The 17,993-nt window shown below is 37.9% G+C and overlaps 3 pseudogenes; all 3 read right to left on the reverse strand.

The window, feature by feature from the left end:
• Positions 1 to 3: 3 nt before the first annotated feature.
• LOC125901874 (protein lifeguard 1-like) lies at positions 4 to 4,460 on the reverse strand (annotated as a pseudogene).
• A 921-nt stretch (positions 4,461 to 5,381) lies between these two features.
• LOC125901875 (protein lifeguard 1-like) lies at positions 5,382 to 10,252 on the reverse strand (annotated as a pseudogene).
• Positions 10,253 to 11,344: 1,092 nt separating this feature from the next.
• On the reverse strand, positions 11,345 to 17,399 carry LOC125901876 (protein lifeguard 1-like; annotated as a pseudogene).
• Between the last annotated feature and the right edge of the window lie 594 nt (positions 17,400 to 17,993).

Below are 17,993 nucleotides of genomic sequence, written 5' to 3' on the forward strand. Positions count from 1 at the left end.
TGTCTGTCTGTGTGTTTGTGTGTAAATGTATTTTGTGAATACAGTTTCACCTCCTCCCCAGCAGGTAGAGGAAGATGAGGACTATGCCCAGGTAGATCGTGAGAGCAGCGTTGAGTATCTCATTGTCTCCATCATCAGCAGACAGTTGACCATCAGGAACTAAAGGGAGGAGGAGGAGTAGGAGGAGGAGTAGGAGGAGGAGGAAGAGTTAGGACAGGGTGAGAGAACCACCAGATAAGTAATTATGTAAATTTTGACACATTTTATATGAGGTTTTTGTCATGGAAGAAAATTTCACATGCCATGGTAGGAAAAGCTCAGGTGTAAATGATGAAATGAATGATAGCTGAATTCCACACCCTTGCACTCACTTTGACATGGTTGCTTTCAAAACCTCTACCTACTCATAGCTCACAGGTGTTTTCATTTAATTTGCCTGCTCAGATTTCTTCTCAAGGCTGGGTGTTCATCGCTATTCTGCTGAAGCTGTTGATGAAAGCACCTGCGTTTCCTTTTTCTCTCAGCAAAGAATTATTCATAGCTGTAGTGTTGTATAGTTTTCTCCCATACCAATGAATGCAGCAGAGCACCCATCCATAGTTGATATCAGTGATGTAGGAGTAGTAGAACATGCAAGAACCCAAACATGATCACGTCCACAGCCAGAATCAGCAGAACGCCATACCAAACAGTGAAATCATAAGTCTGCAAATGACACAGGAACACATTATTACATTAATTAATTTCATTAATATTTGTTTGTCTGTATACTCCTAATAGAGTCACACAGTCTGACCTGTGCAGTAAATGCAATGATTGCTATAGAAATGGTCAGCGTTGCTCCCATAGTGATGACAACATCGGTGGTGTTGTGGAAGGAGGCAATGGTTCCCACCATGTATGACAAGCTCAGTGTGACCACAACCTGTAGGCAGAAAATTCAAGGTATTAAACATCTCTAACATCATCTCAGGAAGCGTTTGCCTATAGTTCTCTTTATAGATAGCTTCACAAGTTTAACTGCTTCTAACAGACGGATTCAGATTATAGTCTTCTTTGTAGACTTTATAGACCAGAAACCCTGAGCGAGCACTTATAACCCTGTGCTGCGTACTACAAAGTAAAGGATGTCCTAATTTTAAATGCCACACAACTTCAGAGGAAACTGAGGTTTTCATTTGGAAACAGAATAAGATGTACCACATTCTGAGAGCCCATTTAAATGTAAAGAGAGGTCTAAATGTTGAGGAAAATTAGCCAAAATGTTTTATCATTACTACTTTATAGTTTTCCCAGAAAGGTGCTTTTAATTGAGTGACATGTAGCTGAGGCAGTAGCAGCAATATTTCACTTCTCTTTCCAGGGTGTGACCGTGGGTGTACCCCATCTGATATATATTTCCTTTTAACCTGCAAAGCTAGCTACGACTGTCCTTTTAGTCTGTTATTTAAATGTTTTGTCATATATTGTTAACAGAAATATCTGTGAAAGTATCTATATTGTGTAAAATTAATTTCCCCTTTAGACATTTGGGTTTTCATGCTCCTGTATTTGTAACCCACCAGTCCCACGATGTTCCAGGGGCGATGGCGACTGAAGGTTTTGCAGCAGCTGAGGGAGATGGCGACCATTATGAAGATGATGATGGAGCTGAGGTAGGCCCACAGGTTGGTCTCAACCATTTCACCGCTGGAAAAGGTGAACACACACGCCACACTGAAGGTGAACAGCAGCTGGAGAGTCAGGATGCTGAACACCTGCATAAGGAAAGATAAAGAACAGCACTAATAAAAATGAAGAACTTCAGTACTAAGTATTCTGCACATATACTGATCTTAAAGGTTTCTATAGATGTCTTTGATAAAACAGCTTTAATTTTGACACTCATGATCTGTGACCATTTACAGATTCAAAAAACAATCGATTTTTCTTGTCAGAGCATTCACAGTACTTATCATTTTATTGAGAGAGACTGTTGGATTATTACACTTACATCTGACCAAAGTCCAGAATCTCTTGTGCTTTATGATGCTTTGCAGTGCCCAGTTGTCATGGTTGTCTATTGCACTGACTCCCAACCGCAAGATAAATCCATATTTATTATCATAATATCCAGTTAACCACCAGCTACAATTGGCTGACTGCTTAGGACACACCTCCCTCCAACTGTATTCAGCTGTAACACGTCAATACCAAGTACAGGGTCGGGTTGCTCAGACAAAAAAAATCTTTTCATATAAATGTCTCACTGCACCAGCCATGATGTATTCTATTATTATGACCTTAAAGCTAGGGACACTTAACCTCTACCTGCTCGCTTAATCAATGGTTTTTGAATCAAGATGATTTTATGTTTTTAACAATGTACAGTTTTGGCTCGAATTTTTGTCAAACAGTCCCTTAATCCCCGAGAACAAAGCAGCATCTGTTTGCGGCTTTTTTTCACATGTTGCATATGTCTGTAAGTCATTTTTCATCTCAGATTGATCTATTTTCCTCATTTTTAGAGGCCTGCAGTGGTAAAATTAGCCAATAATTTACAGGAAGAAAGCAAAAATTAGGGCAAAGTTTTTTCGGGAAAAAAACATAATTTTGTTTTTTCTTCTTTCTTATCCTGTTAATCATCTTGTTACCCCCAAATATTTCTCTTTCGACCCTTCAGGTTGGGAAAATGAGGTAGAGGATAATGCACCCGTGGCAAGTCGTACAAACCTTTCTAACAAACGCTCTTCTCACTGTCTTGTCTTTAACAGAAGATAAGGCAATCAATGGAGTTGTGTCCAACGATGCTTGTGGGCTGTTGTCCAGGAAAGACTCGTATCCAGTGGTAGGTTGATAGGTGCAAGTCATCTCGATTTTGGGTGGAAGGTACATGAGGGATGCTGCAGAGTAGGGTGGAGGTTGCTGTCCTTCGTAGGAGTATAATGGTGGTGGTGATGAGGAGACATCGTAACCAGGAGCGTCCTTCGTATCTCCGTATGTGAGGTAGTCTGCTGTATCTGACATACTGGAGGGGACTGTGGACCAAAGATCGAAGTTCAGTCTAATTAAAAGACCAACTGATACAAAAGCAAGCACGGGGCCGATTGGATAGGCTACATTCTGTTTAGCAGCTGAAGCGGGAAGTTCCTGTTTCATTCATGAGTTACTTATTAACTTTGGTGCCTGAACTGAAATGTCTGTTTCGCCAAATTTCTGTTTATCTTTGTTGTTAGTTTAATTAAGTTATACTATGGGAGTTTTTCGATTTCTGCCTGCCAGCACGTACCACAACAACCAAAAAGTACAAGTTAAACTACAGCTCGCCATACCCTTGCTTTCTATTGGTACAGCATCTTGATGCCTCTGTCAGATCTTGTCACCAAAGAATGGTGTAAAGAAATGAGGAGAGTTTGAGCTGTGGGGCCATTTCTCTTACACTCAGCAAACATTGTGGGATAAATGAGTGTTCTGTCATTATGTGGTTTAAAAACTTTGTGTGGTCTTAGATTCTCCAATGATCATGATACCCCTAAATATCCTCAGACTTTATCTCAGTTACAGTAACAACACAGTAGGTGTTTTCGTTCACAGTAGACATTTTGACTTGTCATAGTAGGAAAAAAGGACAGGTGTTTCTAATACAACACTGGCTCTGGTATAATCTTGACGGTGTGACAGCAGCAGTGTGAAGCAGCTAAACGGAAGTCAACTATCTTTAATTTAGTTACTCACACCTGTGGTTTTCCTACTCTGTGTCAAAAATGATTTCTCTCTATGGACTCCATAATTAGTAGTAGAATTACATTAAATCATATATAATAAACAGAGAATGACTTATTAATGCAGATGAGATCAATTAAACCTACTTAGTTTTACATCACTGACGTTATTTTGCATTAAGAGATTTTACAGTATACTTATATTTTAAACTTTTGTGTGGCAGAGATATTAGTGATGTTATTTAGACCTAGTTTTATATTAACATTTTTGGATTCTGAACATTTAAGTACATGCTCAGAGGGCTCCACAGTGAACAGATACATATTTAAAGATCCATTGCTGCAGTTAGACTTACTGCACCTCCTGAATTTTTAATTCAGAAGGCTTAAAGAGTCAGTTCACCCAAATATTACAAAATAAAAATTGATGTACCCACAATGGTATCCAGAAACGTCTATGCTGTTACTGAGACTGCATGAGTATCAGCATGAGTAAATAACTCATGCCATTTACCATAGGAGTAAATGGCAAAATACATTTTCTGTTCTTTTAACAGGCCCTATTAATACAGTATTATTAACCTAATATTTGCTGTCTTGTTGAAAGTAGCAGCAGAGTAAACAGCAGGATATTTGATTTTGTTTTACACATAAAAAATAAGAATAATATACTATGATAATATGAATAGTTAATTGTCTACTTACCTTTTCTGACAGATTATGAGTCCCACACCACACAGTACTGTTTGAGGAGGAGACTAAACTGGGTGGGGGTGGGGTTATTTATTCTACAGACACGTAGTATAGTTTCACTTCCTGACAGCATGAAGTGAGGTAGAAAAAAAATCCCCTGTCGGAAAATGCAAATTCTACTACACCTTCACAAAAGGTCAGAGGCTGTTCCTGAGGTTGTCACTTTTTTGCCAGTTCAGTACAAACTCAAGGATGGGACAATTTATTATCTCATTTGTGTTTGGGAATACTGGACCTGAAAATGTTTGGTCGTGTCATCTGTTGACAGGCAGAAATTGTATAGTAATTCCTGTATTGCCTGTTCCCAGAACTCCAAATCATTGCAACACATCTCAGTTTTTTTTTTTTTCATAAATTCAAACTGAAAGTGAAACTAAATGGCAACTCAGTCTGATTGCAGTATCAGTTGGAGAGATCTGTATTGATTGTGCCAACACTACGTAACTCATAGTAATGAGATCAGTCATTTAATCTACATCTGTTTTCGAGCGCTTCAGTCACTTTGAAGCAAAAATGTAAATCTCTAGATATCTGGGTTTGGACTCTTGGTCAAAACAAATCAACATTTGAAGACACCAACTTTGAGTTTTGAATTTTTCAATTTTCTGACATTTTACAAACGAAACAGTTCAGATTAATTAGTTAACATCCCCGCAGTGATGCCCACAGTGGGGGTTGACAGATCCAAAGTTTAGACAACTCACTCAATATGTAAATGGCTTTGGGGATTTTAATGCAAGCACACCAACAAAACGTTTTGCTACAAAAGGTTTCCCCTTTTGTAGGAAAGGTTGTCAGAAAATGATGTTGAACGCTGTCAAATAATTTCTGAATAATGCTTATTACAGTGAACTTTGGTGAGGATAAAAGATGATGATGAATCCGTGCGATATGAAAAGTATGCTCAATATTATACTTTTTGTCCCTGTTGCTTTAAATCCCATACGTCCTTAGATCAGTGTCTATTAGATTATCAGCATCTGACTTAAATCACACAACATAAAGATTTGGAGGTGCTTTAGCCAGGTTTGATGCGAGTGTTTATAATCTCAATTCTGTGGACTTTGTCTAATCCCGAAAAAATAGAAACCAAATGCTTTTATTTGTTTTTGGATAATTGTTGGGTTAAATGTCTGTATGGGTTAACATGCACAGCAAAACAACAAATACAGTACAACACCTTTTTTAATATATTTTTTTGTTTATGTAAAAACTGAGAGAAAGGCAGATTCTGTTAAAACACTGATTATCATTCATTCATTGTCACTTTAAACAGGAGTTACAGTATATACATTAAACCATAATAATAAAGGACATTTTCATGGTGGGTACAGTTTGGAGTGTTCGTCCGTGAGTGTGTGTGTAAATGTATTTTGTGAATACAGTTTCACCTCCTCCCCAGCAGGTAGAGGAAGATGAGGACTATGCCCAGGTAGATCGTGAGAGCAGCGTTGAGTATCTCATTGTCTCCATCATCAGCGGACAGTTGACCATCAGGAACTAAAGGGAGGAGGAGGAGGAGGAGGAGGAGTTAGGACAGGGTGAGAGAACCACCAGATAAGTAATTATGTAAATTATGACACATTTTATATGAGGTTTTTGTCATGGAAGAAAATTTCACATGCCATGGTAGGAAAAGCTCAGGTGTAAATGATGAAATGAATGATAGCTGAATTCCACACCCTTGCACTCACTTTGACATGGTTGCTTTCAAAACCTCTACCCACTCATAGCTCACAAGTGTTTTCATTTAATTTGCCTGCTCAGATTTCTTCTCAAGGCTGGGTGTTCATCGCTATTCTGCTGAAGCTGTTGATGAAAACGCCTGCGTGTGAGTACAGGGCCTTTAATGCATCTGATAAAGAAAACCTATTTTCCTAGGAAACCTAAGTTTCCTTTTTCTCTCAGCTAAGAATTATTCATAGCTCATAGTATTGTATAGTTTTCTTCCGTACCAGTGAATGCAGCAGAGCACCCATCCATAGTTGGTATCAGTAATGAAGGAGTAGTAGAACATGCAAGAACCCAAACATGATCACGTCCACAGCCAGAATCAGCAGAACGCCATACCAAACAGTGAAATCATAAGTCTGCAAATGACACAGGAACACATTATTACATTAATTAATTTCATTAATATTTGTTTGTCTGTATACTCCTAATAGAGTCACACAGTCTGACCTGTGCAGTAAATGCAATGATTGCTATAGAAATGGTCAGCGTTGCTCCCATAGTGATGACAACATCGGTGGTGTTGTGGAAGGAGGCAATGGTTCCCACCATGTATGACAAGCTCAGTGTGACCACAACCTGTAGGCAGAAAATTCAAGGTATTAAACATCTCTAACATCATCTCAGGAAGCGTTTGCCTATAGTTCTCTTTATAGATAGCTTCACAAGTTTAACTGCTTCTAACAGACGGATTCAGATTATAGTCTTCTTTGTAGACTTTATAGACCAGAAACCCTGAGCGAGCACTTATAACCCTGTGCTGCGTACTACAAAGTAAAGGATGTCCTAATTTTAAATGCCACACAACTTCAGAGGAAACTGAGGTTTTCATTTGGAAACAGAATAAGATGTACCACATTCTGAGAGCCCATTTAAATGTAAAGAGAGGTCTAAATGTTGAGGAAAATTAGCCAAAATGTTTTATCATTACTACTTTATAGTTTTCCCAGAAAGGTGCTTTTAATTGAGTGACATGTAGCTGAGGCAGTAGCAGCAATATTTCACTTCTCTTTCCAGGGTGTGACCGTGGGTGTACCCCATCTGATATATATTTCCTTTTAACCTGCAAAGCTAGCTACGACTGTCCTTTTAGTCTGTTATTTAAATGTTTTGTCATATATTGTTAACAGAAATATCTGTGAAAGTATCTATATTGTGTAAAATTAATTTCCCCTTTAGACATTTGGGTTTTCATGCTCCTGTATTTGTAACCCACCAGTCCCACGATGTTCCAGGGGCGATGGCGACTGAAGGTTTTGCAGCAGCTGAGGGAGATGGCGACCATTATGAAGATGATGATGGAGCTGAGGTAGGCCCACAGGTTGGTCTCAACCATTTCACCGCTGGAAAAGGTGAACACACACGCCACACTGAAGGTGAACAGCAGCTGGAGAGTCAGGATGCTGAACACCTGCATAAGGAAAGATAAAGAACAGCACTAATAAAAATGAAGAACTTCAGTACTAAGTATTCTGCACATATACTGATCTTAAAGGTTTCTATAGATGTCTTTGATAAAACAGCTTTAATTTTGACACTCATGATCTGTGACCATTTACAGATTCAAAAAACAATCGATTTTTCTTGTCAGAGCATTCACAGTACTTATCATTTTATTGAGAGAGACTGTTGGATTATTACACTTACATCTGACCAAAGTCCAGAATCTCTTGTGCTTTATGATGCTTTGCAGTGCCCAGTTGTCATGGTTGTCTATTGCACTGACTCCCAACCGCAAGATAAATCCATATTTATTATCATAATATCCAGTTAACCACCAGCTACAATTGGCTGACTGCTTAGGACACACCTCCTCCAACTGTATTCAGCTGTAACACGTCAATACCAAGTACAGGGTCGGGTTGCTCAGACAAAAAAAATCTTTTCATATAAATGTCTCACTGCACCAGCCATGATGTATTCTATTATTATGACCTTAAAGCTAGGGACACTTAACCTCTACCTGCTCGCTTAATCAATGGTTTTTGAATCAAGATGATTTTATGTTTTTAACAATGTACAGTTTTGGCTCGAATTTTTGTCAAACAGTCCCTTAATCCCCGAGAACAAAGCAGCATCTGTTTTCGGCTTTTTTTCACATGTTGCATATGTCTGTAAGTCATTTTTCATCTCAGATTGATCTATTTTCCTCATTTTTAGAGGCCTGCAGTGGTAAAATTAGCCAATAATTTACAGGAAGAAAGCAAAAATTAGGGCAAAGTTTTTTCGGGAAAAAAACATAATTTTGTTTTTCTTCTTTCTTATCCTGTTAATCATCTTGTTACCCCCAAATATTTCTCTTCGACCCTTCAGGTTGGGAAAATGAGGTAGAGGATAATGCACCCGTGGCAAGTCGTACAAACCTTTCTAACAAACGCTCTTCTCACTGTCTTGTCTTTAACAGAAGATAAGGCAATCAATGGAGTTGTGTCCAACGATGCTTGTGGGCTGTTGTCCAGGAAAGACTCGTATCCAGTGGTAGGTTGATAGGTGCAAGTCATCTCGATTTTGGGTGGAAGGTACATGAGGGATGCTGCAGAGTAGGGTGGAGGTTGCTGTCCTTCGTAGGAGTATAATGGTGGTGGTGATGCCAGGAGCGTCCTTCGTATCTCCGTATGTGAGGTAGTCTGCTGTATCTGACATACTGGAGGGGACTGTGGACCAAAGATCGAAGTTCAGTCTAATTAAAAGACCAACTGATACAAAAGCAAGCACGGGGCCGATTGGATAGGCTACATTCTGTTTAGCAGCTGAAGGGAAGTTCCTGTTTCATTCATGAGTTACTTATTAACTTTGGTGCCTGAACTGAAATGTCTGTTTCACAAATTTCTGTTTATCTTTGTTGTTAGTTTAATTAAGTTATACTATGGGAGTTTTTCGATTTCTGCCTGCCAGCACGTACCACAACAACCAAAAAGTACAAGTTAAACTACAGCTCGCCATACCCTTGCTTTCTATTGGTACAGCATCTTGATGCCTCTGTCAGATCTTGTCACCAAAGAATGGTGTAAAGAAATGAGGAGAGTTTGAGCTGTGGGGCCATTTCTCTTACACTCAGCAAACATTGTGGGATAAATGAGTGTTCTGTCATTATGTGGTTTAAAAACTTTGTGTGGTCTTAGATTCTCCAATGATCATGATACCCCTAAATATCCTCAGACTTTATCTCAGTTACAGTAACAACACAGTAGGTGTTTTCGTCACAGTAGACATTTTGACTTGTCATAGTAGGAAAAAAGGACAGGTGTTTCTAATACAACACTGGCTCTGGTATAATCTTGACGGTGTGACAGCAGCAGTGTGAAGCAGCTAAACGGAAGTCAACTATCTTTAATTTAGTTACTCACACCTGTGGTTTTCCTACTCTGTGTCAAAAATGATTTCTCTCTATGGACTCCATAATTAGTAGTAGAATTACATTAAATCATATATAATAAACAGAGAATGACTTATTAATGCAGATGAGATCAATTAAACCTACTTAGTTTTACATCACTGACGTTATTTTGCATTAAGAGATTTTACAGTATACTTATATTTTAAACTTTTGTGTGGCAGAGATATTAGTGATGTTATTTAGACCTAGTTTTATATTAACATTTTGGATTCTGAACATTTAAGTACATGCTCAGAGGGCTCCACAGTGAACAGATACATATTTAAAGATCCATTGCTGCAGTTAGACTTACTGCACCTCCTGAATTTTTAATTCAGAAGGCTTAAAGAGTCAGTTCACCCAAATATTACAAAATAAAAATTGATGTACCCACAATGGTATCCAGAAACGTCTATGCTGTTACTGAGACTGCATGAGTATCAGCATGAGTAAATAACTCATGCCATTTACCATAGGAGTAAATGGCAAAATACATTTTCTGTTCTTTTAACAGGCCCTATTATTAACCTAATATTTGCTGTCTTGTTGAAAGTAGCAGCAGAGTAAACAGCAGGATATTTGATTTTGTTTTACACATAAAAAATAAGAATAATATACTATGATAATATGAATAGTTAATTGTCTACTTACCTTTTCTGACAGATTATGAGTCCCACACCACACAGTACTGTTTGAGGAGGAGACTAAACTGGGTGGGGGTGGGGTTATTTATTCTACAGACACGTAGTATAGTTTCACTTCCTGACAGCATGAAGTGAGGTAGAAAAAAAATCCCCTGTCGGAAAATGCAAATTCTACTACACCTTCACAAAAGGTCAGAGGCTGTTCCTGAGGTTGTCACTTTTTTGCCAGTTCAGTACAAACTCAAGGATGGGACAATTTATTATCTCATTTGTGTTTGGGAATACTGGACCTGAAAATGTTTGGTCGTGTCATCTGTTGACAGGCAGAAATTGTATAGTAATTCCTGTATTGCCTGTTCCCAGAACTCCAAATCATTGCAACACATCTCAGTTTTTTTTTCATAAATTCAAACTGAAAGTGAAACTAAATGGCAACTCAGTCTGATTGCAGTATCAGTTGGAGAGATCTGTATTGATTGTGCCAACACTACGTAACTCATAGTAATGAGATCAGTCATTTAATCTACATCTGTTTTGAGCGCTTCAGTCACTTTGAAGCAAAAATGTAAATCTCTAGATATCTGGGTTTGGACTCTTGGTCAAAACAAATCAACATTTGAAGACACCAACTTTGAGTTTTGAATTTTTCAATTTTCTGACATTTTACAAACGAAACAGTTCAGATTAATTAGTTAACATCCCCGCAGTGATGCCCACAGTGGGGGTTGACAGATCCAAAGTTTAGACAACTCACTCAATATGTAAATGGCTTTGGGGATTTTAATGCAAGCACACCAACAAAACGTTTTTGCTACAAAAGGTTTCCCCTTTTGTAGGAAAGGTTGTCAGAAAATGATGTTGAACGCTGTCAAATAATTTCTGAATAATGCTTATTACAGTGAACTTTGGTGAGGATAAAAGATGATGATGAATCCGTGCGATATGAAAAGTATGCTCAATATTATACTTTTTGTCCCTGTTGCTTTAAATCCCATACGTCCTTAGATCAGTGTCTATTAGATTATCAGCATCTGACTTAAATCACACAACATAAAGATTTGGAGGTGCTTTAGCCAGGTTTGATGCGAGTGTTTATAATCTCAATTCTGTGGACTTTGTCTAATCCGAAAAAATAGAAACCAAATGCTTTTATTTGTTTTTGGATAATTGTTGGGTTAAATGTCTGTATGGGTTAACATGCACAGCAAAACAACAAATACAGTACAACACCTTTTTTAATATATTTTTTTGTTTATGTAAAAACTGAGAGAAAGGCAGATTCTGTTAAAACACTGATTATCATTCATTCATTGTCACTTTAAACAGGAGTTACAGTATATACATTAAACCATAATAATAAAGGACATTTTCATGGTGGGTACAGTTTGGAGTGTTCGTCCGTGAGTGTGTGTGTAAATGTATTTTGTGAATACAGTTTCACCTCCTCCCCAGCAGGTAGAGGAAGATGAGGACTATGCCCAGGTAGATCGTGAGAGCAGCGTTGAGTATCTCATTGTCTCCATCATCAGCGGACAGTTGACCATCAGGAACTAAAGGGAGGAGGAGGAGGAGGAGGAGGAGTTAGGACAGGGTGAGAGAACCACCAGATAAGTAATTATGTAAATTATGACACATTTTATATGAGGTTTTTGTCATGGAAGAAAATTTCACATGCCATGGTAGGAAAAGCTCAGGTGTAAATGATGAAATGAATGATAGCTGAATTCCACACCCTTGCACTCACTTTGACATGGTTGCTTTCAAAACCTCTACCCACTCATAGCTCACAAGTGTTTTCATTTAATTTGCCTGCTCAGATTTCTTCTCAAGGCTGGGTGTTCATCGCTATTCTGCTGAAGCTGTTGATGAAAACGCCTGCGTGTGAGTACAGGGCCTTTAATGCATCTGATAAAGAAAACCTATTTTCCTAGGAAACCTAAGTTTCCTTTTTCTCTCAGCTAAGAATTATTCATAGCTCATAGTATTGTATAGTTTTCTTCCGTACCAGTGAATGCAGCAGAGCACCCATCCATAGTTGGTATCAGTAATGAAGGAGTAGTAGAACATGCAAGAACCCAAACATGATCACAGCCAGAATCAGCAGAACACCATACCAAATAGTGCAAGCATAAGTCTGCAAATGACACAGGAACACATTATTACATTAATTAATTTCATGAATAATTGTTTGTTTGTCTGTATACTCCTAATAGAGTCACACAGTCTGACCTGTGCAGTAAATGCAATGATTGCTACAGAAATGGTCAGTGTTGCTCCCATAGTGATGACAACATCGGTGGTGTTGTGGAAGGAGGCAATGGTTCCCACCATGTATGGCAAGCTCAGGGTGACCACAACCTGCAAGCACAAAATTCAACATATCAAACATGCTTCAGTATCGTCTCAGGAAGCTTTTGCCTATAGTTCTCTTTATAGATAGCTTCACAATTTTAACTGCTTCAAACAGACAGATTTAGATTATAGTCTTCTTTATAGACCTTATAGACCAGAAACCCTGAACGAGCACTTATAACCCTGTGCTGCGTACTACAAAGTAAAGGATGTCCTAATTTTAAATGTCACACAATGTCAGAGGAAACTGAGGTTTTCATTTGGAAACAGAATAAGATGTACCACATTCTGAGAGCCCATTTAAATGTAAAGAGAGGTCTAAATGTTGAGGAAAATTAGCCAAAATGTTTTATCATTACTACTTTATAGTTTTCCCAGAAAGGTGCTTTTAATTGAGTGACATGTAGCTGAGGCAGTAGCAGCAATATTTCACTTCTCTTTCCAGGGTGTGACCGTGGGTGTACCCCATCTGATATATATTTCCTTTTAACCTGCAAAGCTAGCTACGACTGTCCTTTTAGTCTGTTATTTAAATGTTTTGTCATATATTGTTAACAGAAATATCTGTGAAAGTATCTATATTGTGTAAAATTAATTTCCCCTTTAGACATTTGGGTTTTCATGCTCCTGTATTTGTAACCCACCAGTCCCATGATGTTCCAGGGGCGACGCCAATTTAAGTATATGAAGCAGATGATGGCGAATTTCCACAGGTTGGTCAACACCTGCATAAGGAAAGATAAAGAACAGCACTAATAAAAATGAAGAGCTTCAGTACTAAGTATTCTGCACATATACTGATCTTAAAGGTTTCTATAGATGTCTTTTGATAAAACAGCTTTAATTTTGACACTCATGATCTGTGACCATTTACAGATTCAAAAAACAATCGATTTTTCTTGTCAAAGCATTCACAGTACTTCACAGTACAGAGACTGTTGGATTATTACACTTATATCTGACCTAACTCTTCAGAATCTCTTGTGCTTTATGATGCTTTGCAGTGTCCAGTTGTCAGGGTTGTCTAATGCAATGACTCCCAACTGCAAGATAAATCCATATTTATCATCAGTGGTTTTTGAATCAAGATGATTTTATGTTTTTAACAATGAACAGTTTTGGCCCGATTTTGTGTCAAACAGTGCCTTAACCCCTGAAAACAAAGCAGCATCTGTTTGCGGCGTCTTTTCACAAGTTGCATATGTCTTTAAGTCATTTTCCATCTCAGATTGATTTATTGTCCTAATTTTTAGAGGCCTGCAGTGGTAAAATTAGCCAATAATTTACAGGAAGAAAGCAAAAATTAGGGCAAAGTTTTTGGGGAAAAAACATAATTTTGTGTTGACAAAAAAAAATTTTTTCTTCTTTTTTATCCTGTTAATCATCTTGTTACCCCCAAATATTTCTCTTTCAACCCCTCAGGTTGGGAAAATGAGGTAGAGGATAATGCGCCCATGGCAAGTCGTACAAACCTTTGTAACAAACGGTCTTCTCAATGTCTCGTCATCAAAAGACATTAAGGCAATCAGTGGAGTTGATTCTGACGAGGTCTGTGGGACGATGTCCAGGAAAGACTCGTATCCAGTGGTAGGTTGATAGGTGCAAGTCATCTTGATTTCGGGTGGAAGGTACATGAGGGATGCTGCAGAATAGGGTGAAAGTTGCTGTCCTTCGTAGGAGTATAATGATGGTGGTGATGAGGAGACATTGAAACCAGGAGCGTCCTTCATATCTCCTTATGGGAAGTAGTCTGCTGTATCTGAGGAAACTGTGGACCAAAGATCAAAGTTCAGTCTAATACAAAGACAAACTGATACAAAAGCAAGCACGGGGCCGATTGGATAGGCTACATTCTGTTTAGCAGCTGAAGCGGGAAGTTCCTGTTTCATTCATGAGTTACTTATTAACTTTGGTGCCTGAACTGAAATGTCTGTTTCGCCAAATTTCTGTTCTATCTTCGTTGTTAGTTTAATTAACAGGGTTCCTACACATTTGGAATTTCAAAATTCCATATTTTCCATACCCTAATTTCCAGACTTCTCGACTTTTTTTTTTTTTTTTTTCAGAGAATATGCGCCATCTGAGTAAATATATCAGTGTATCATATTTCACATCATATTTAATTATTCTTAATAGGCAATTGTAGCCAATTACCATAATGGCATGCAAATAAAAACTCAGGTAAGTTCAATGTCTGGGCTGAGGCAAAAAGGTTGGGACTCTGGGTGCAAGCCATAGGCGTTTGTAGCCCATTTTTGGGGGTGCTGAAGCACTCCTAAATTGAATCCCAGCACCCCTAAAATTTGAGATTTTTATTTTTTTTATTTTTTTTTACTGTATGTCCTTTTTTAACAAGCTAGAAAAGTGTCAAAACCATACAGTACTTGGTTGTTAAAAACGTAATATTTTAACAACAAAAATACAGACTGGATGCCCATTCACATTATTACTCAATATTGTATGTGTGTGTGTGCATGTGCATACAGACAGACAGACAGCCTCATCATGGATATAAGATTGTTTTTCAAAAAAAAGAGCCAGGTTCAGGTAAGAGTGTAAGATCAAATGGTCTATCTATCTAGAATGATGTTGTAAGTTGGATCAGTGTTTTATATCTCTTATTAGATATAAAACGCATTGTTTGGTTATTTGCCTTTTGGTTGACAGTACAAAGAGAGAGAGAGGACTTTATTTATTAGTATTCTTATTAGTATTTTTGGTATTTTTGGTACTCACTTTAGGGGGCTGGTTTACTCCAGAACATGCATACTGTTTATGTGTATGTTGAGGAGCTGCTGTATCAAAATGAGTTGTCTTCCCCCAGAAATTAGGGTTACGATATGTTTCTTTTATGATTCCAATCCATTCCTCTTTTGCTGTGGCTCAGCATTTAAATAACCTTAATCAGATTTGATGGTTTAGTCACAGACTTTCCCAAAAAGTGCTTTTCTTTCACAAATGTGGGAATGAAATTGCGTTAAAATCTACAAAACAGTGAAATTTGCCTGGCCAGACAGCTCTCTGGGTGCTTAGCACCCCTAAACCTCTGATCCTAGAATCGCCCCTGGTGCAAGCGATGCAGTAACGAGATGTCGGTGTTTTTTCCTTTCATGTGGCTCAGAATCGCCTTTTCCCCCATGTTGGCGATGTCAAACGATTTCACACAAAGCTTGCATCTAGCTCTGTGTGTGAATTGGGAATCCTTGGACAACCAGTATTTATATACGGTATTGTCAAGCCATCCATCCAAAAACTTGCATCTACCCATTGTGAACCACGTGAAATTCGTCTTCTTATTGAAGGTGCAGCGTTGGAGTGAAACTTGATACCTGGGGGGGCTGGAGAAGATTCATGGGGCAGCGGACTGGACATATCACTTGTCAATCACGTAAAAGGGGCGGTATGTTTTCTGAGACGTTTGCTTTCACACAAACTGCTTGGCCTGGCATGAAACACGATCCGGATTGATTAGATTATTTTTGGAAATACCTAATTTTCTATTGTAGAAAACAATATTTTAGAACAGTGGTAATAGTCTGGAAACAAATATTTTTCCTTTATTTTTAATTTTCCATACTTTCTAATACCTGGAAATTGATCAAATTTATTTCCATACTTTTCCATACTTTCCATACTTGCGTAGGAACCCTGAATTAAGTTAAACTATGGGAGTTTTTCGATATCTGACTGCCAGCACGTACCACAACAACCAAAAAGTACGGGTTAAACTACCTCTAACACCCAGCTCGCCATACCCTTGCTTTCTAATGGTACAGCATCTTGATGCCTCCGTCAGATCTTGTCACCAAAGAATGGTGTAAAAAATGAGGAAGTTGAGTTTGAGCTGTGGGGCCATTTCTCTTACACTCAGCAAACATTGTGGGATAAATGAGTGTTCTGTCACTATGTGGTTTAAAAACTTTGTGGGGTCTTAGATTCTCCAATGGGATACCCTTAAACATCCTTAGATTCTATCTCAGTTACAGTAACAACACAGTAGGCGTTTTCTTTCACAGTAGACATTTTGACTTGGAAAAAAGGACAGGTGTTTCCAATAACAACACTGGCTCTGGTATAATCTTGACGGTGTGACAGCAGCAGTGTGAAGCAGCCAAACGGAAGTCAACTATCTTTAATTTAGTTACCTGTGGTTTTCCTAATTTGTGTCAAAATAATTTCTCTCTATGGGCTCCATAATTAGTAGTAGAATTACATTAAATCATATATAATAAACAGAGAATGACTTATTCATGCAGATGAGATCAATTAAACCTACTTAGTTTTACATCACTGACGTTATTTTGCATTAAGAGATTTTACAGTATACTTATATTTTAAACTTTTGTGTGGCAGAGATATTAGTAATGTTATTAAGACCTAGTTTTATATTAACATATTTGGATTCTGAACATTTAAGTACATGCTCAGAGGGCTCCACAGTGAACAGATACATATTTAAAGATCCATTGCTGCAGTTAGACTTACTGCACCTCCTGAATTTTTAATTCAGAAGGCTTAAAGAGTCAGTTCACCCAAATATTACAAAATAAAAATTGATGTACCCACAATGGTATCCAGAAACTTCTATGCTGTTACTGAGACTGCATGAGTATCAGCATGAATAAATAACAGTATACAGTATTATTAACCTAATATTTGCTGTCTTGTTGAAAGTAGCAGCAGAGTAAACAGCAGGATATTTGATTTTGTTTTACACATAAAAAATAAGAATAATATACTATGATAATATGAATAATACAGAGTAAAGTTAGTTGTCTGCTTACCTTTCCTGCCAGATTATAGTTGAGTCTGACACCACACAGTACTGTTTGAGGAGGAGACTAAACTGAAAGCATACCTTAAGAGGTGGTGGGGGTGGGGTTATTTATTCTACAGACAGGTAGTAGAGTTTCACTTCCTGACAGCATGAAGTGAAGTAAAAAAAAAAAAAAATACTTGTCGGAAAATGCAAATTCAGTACAAACTCAAGGATGGGACAATTTATTATCTCATTTGTGTTTGGTAATACTGGACCTGAAAATGTTTGGTGGTGTCATCTGTTGACAGGCAGAAATTGTTTTTACAGTAATACCTGTATTGCCTGTTCCCAGAACTCCAAATCATTGCAACACGTCTTAGTTGTTTTTTTTTTTTCCTCATAAAGTCAAACTGAAAGTGAAACTAAATGGCAACTCAGTCTGACATTGACATTCGATTGCTTTAGTCACTTTGAAGAAAAAAATGTAAATCTCTAGATATCTGGGTTTGGACTCTTGGTCAAAACAAATCAACATTTGAAGACACCACCTTAAATTTTGAATTTTTCAATTTTCTGACATTTTACAAACGAAACAGTTCAGATTAATTAGTTAACATCCCCGCAGTGATGCCCACAGTGGGGGTTGACAGATCCAAAGTTTAGACAACTCACTCAAT

This window comes from Epinephelus fuscoguttatus, linkage group LG15, assembly GCF_011397635.1.
Source record: "Epinephelus fuscoguttatus linkage group LG15, E.fuscoguttatus.final_Chr_v1".
In the NCBI taxonomy this organism is placed as follows: domain Eukaryota; kingdom Metazoa; phylum Chordata; class Actinopteri; order Perciformes; family Serranidae; genus Epinephelus; species Epinephelus fuscoguttatus.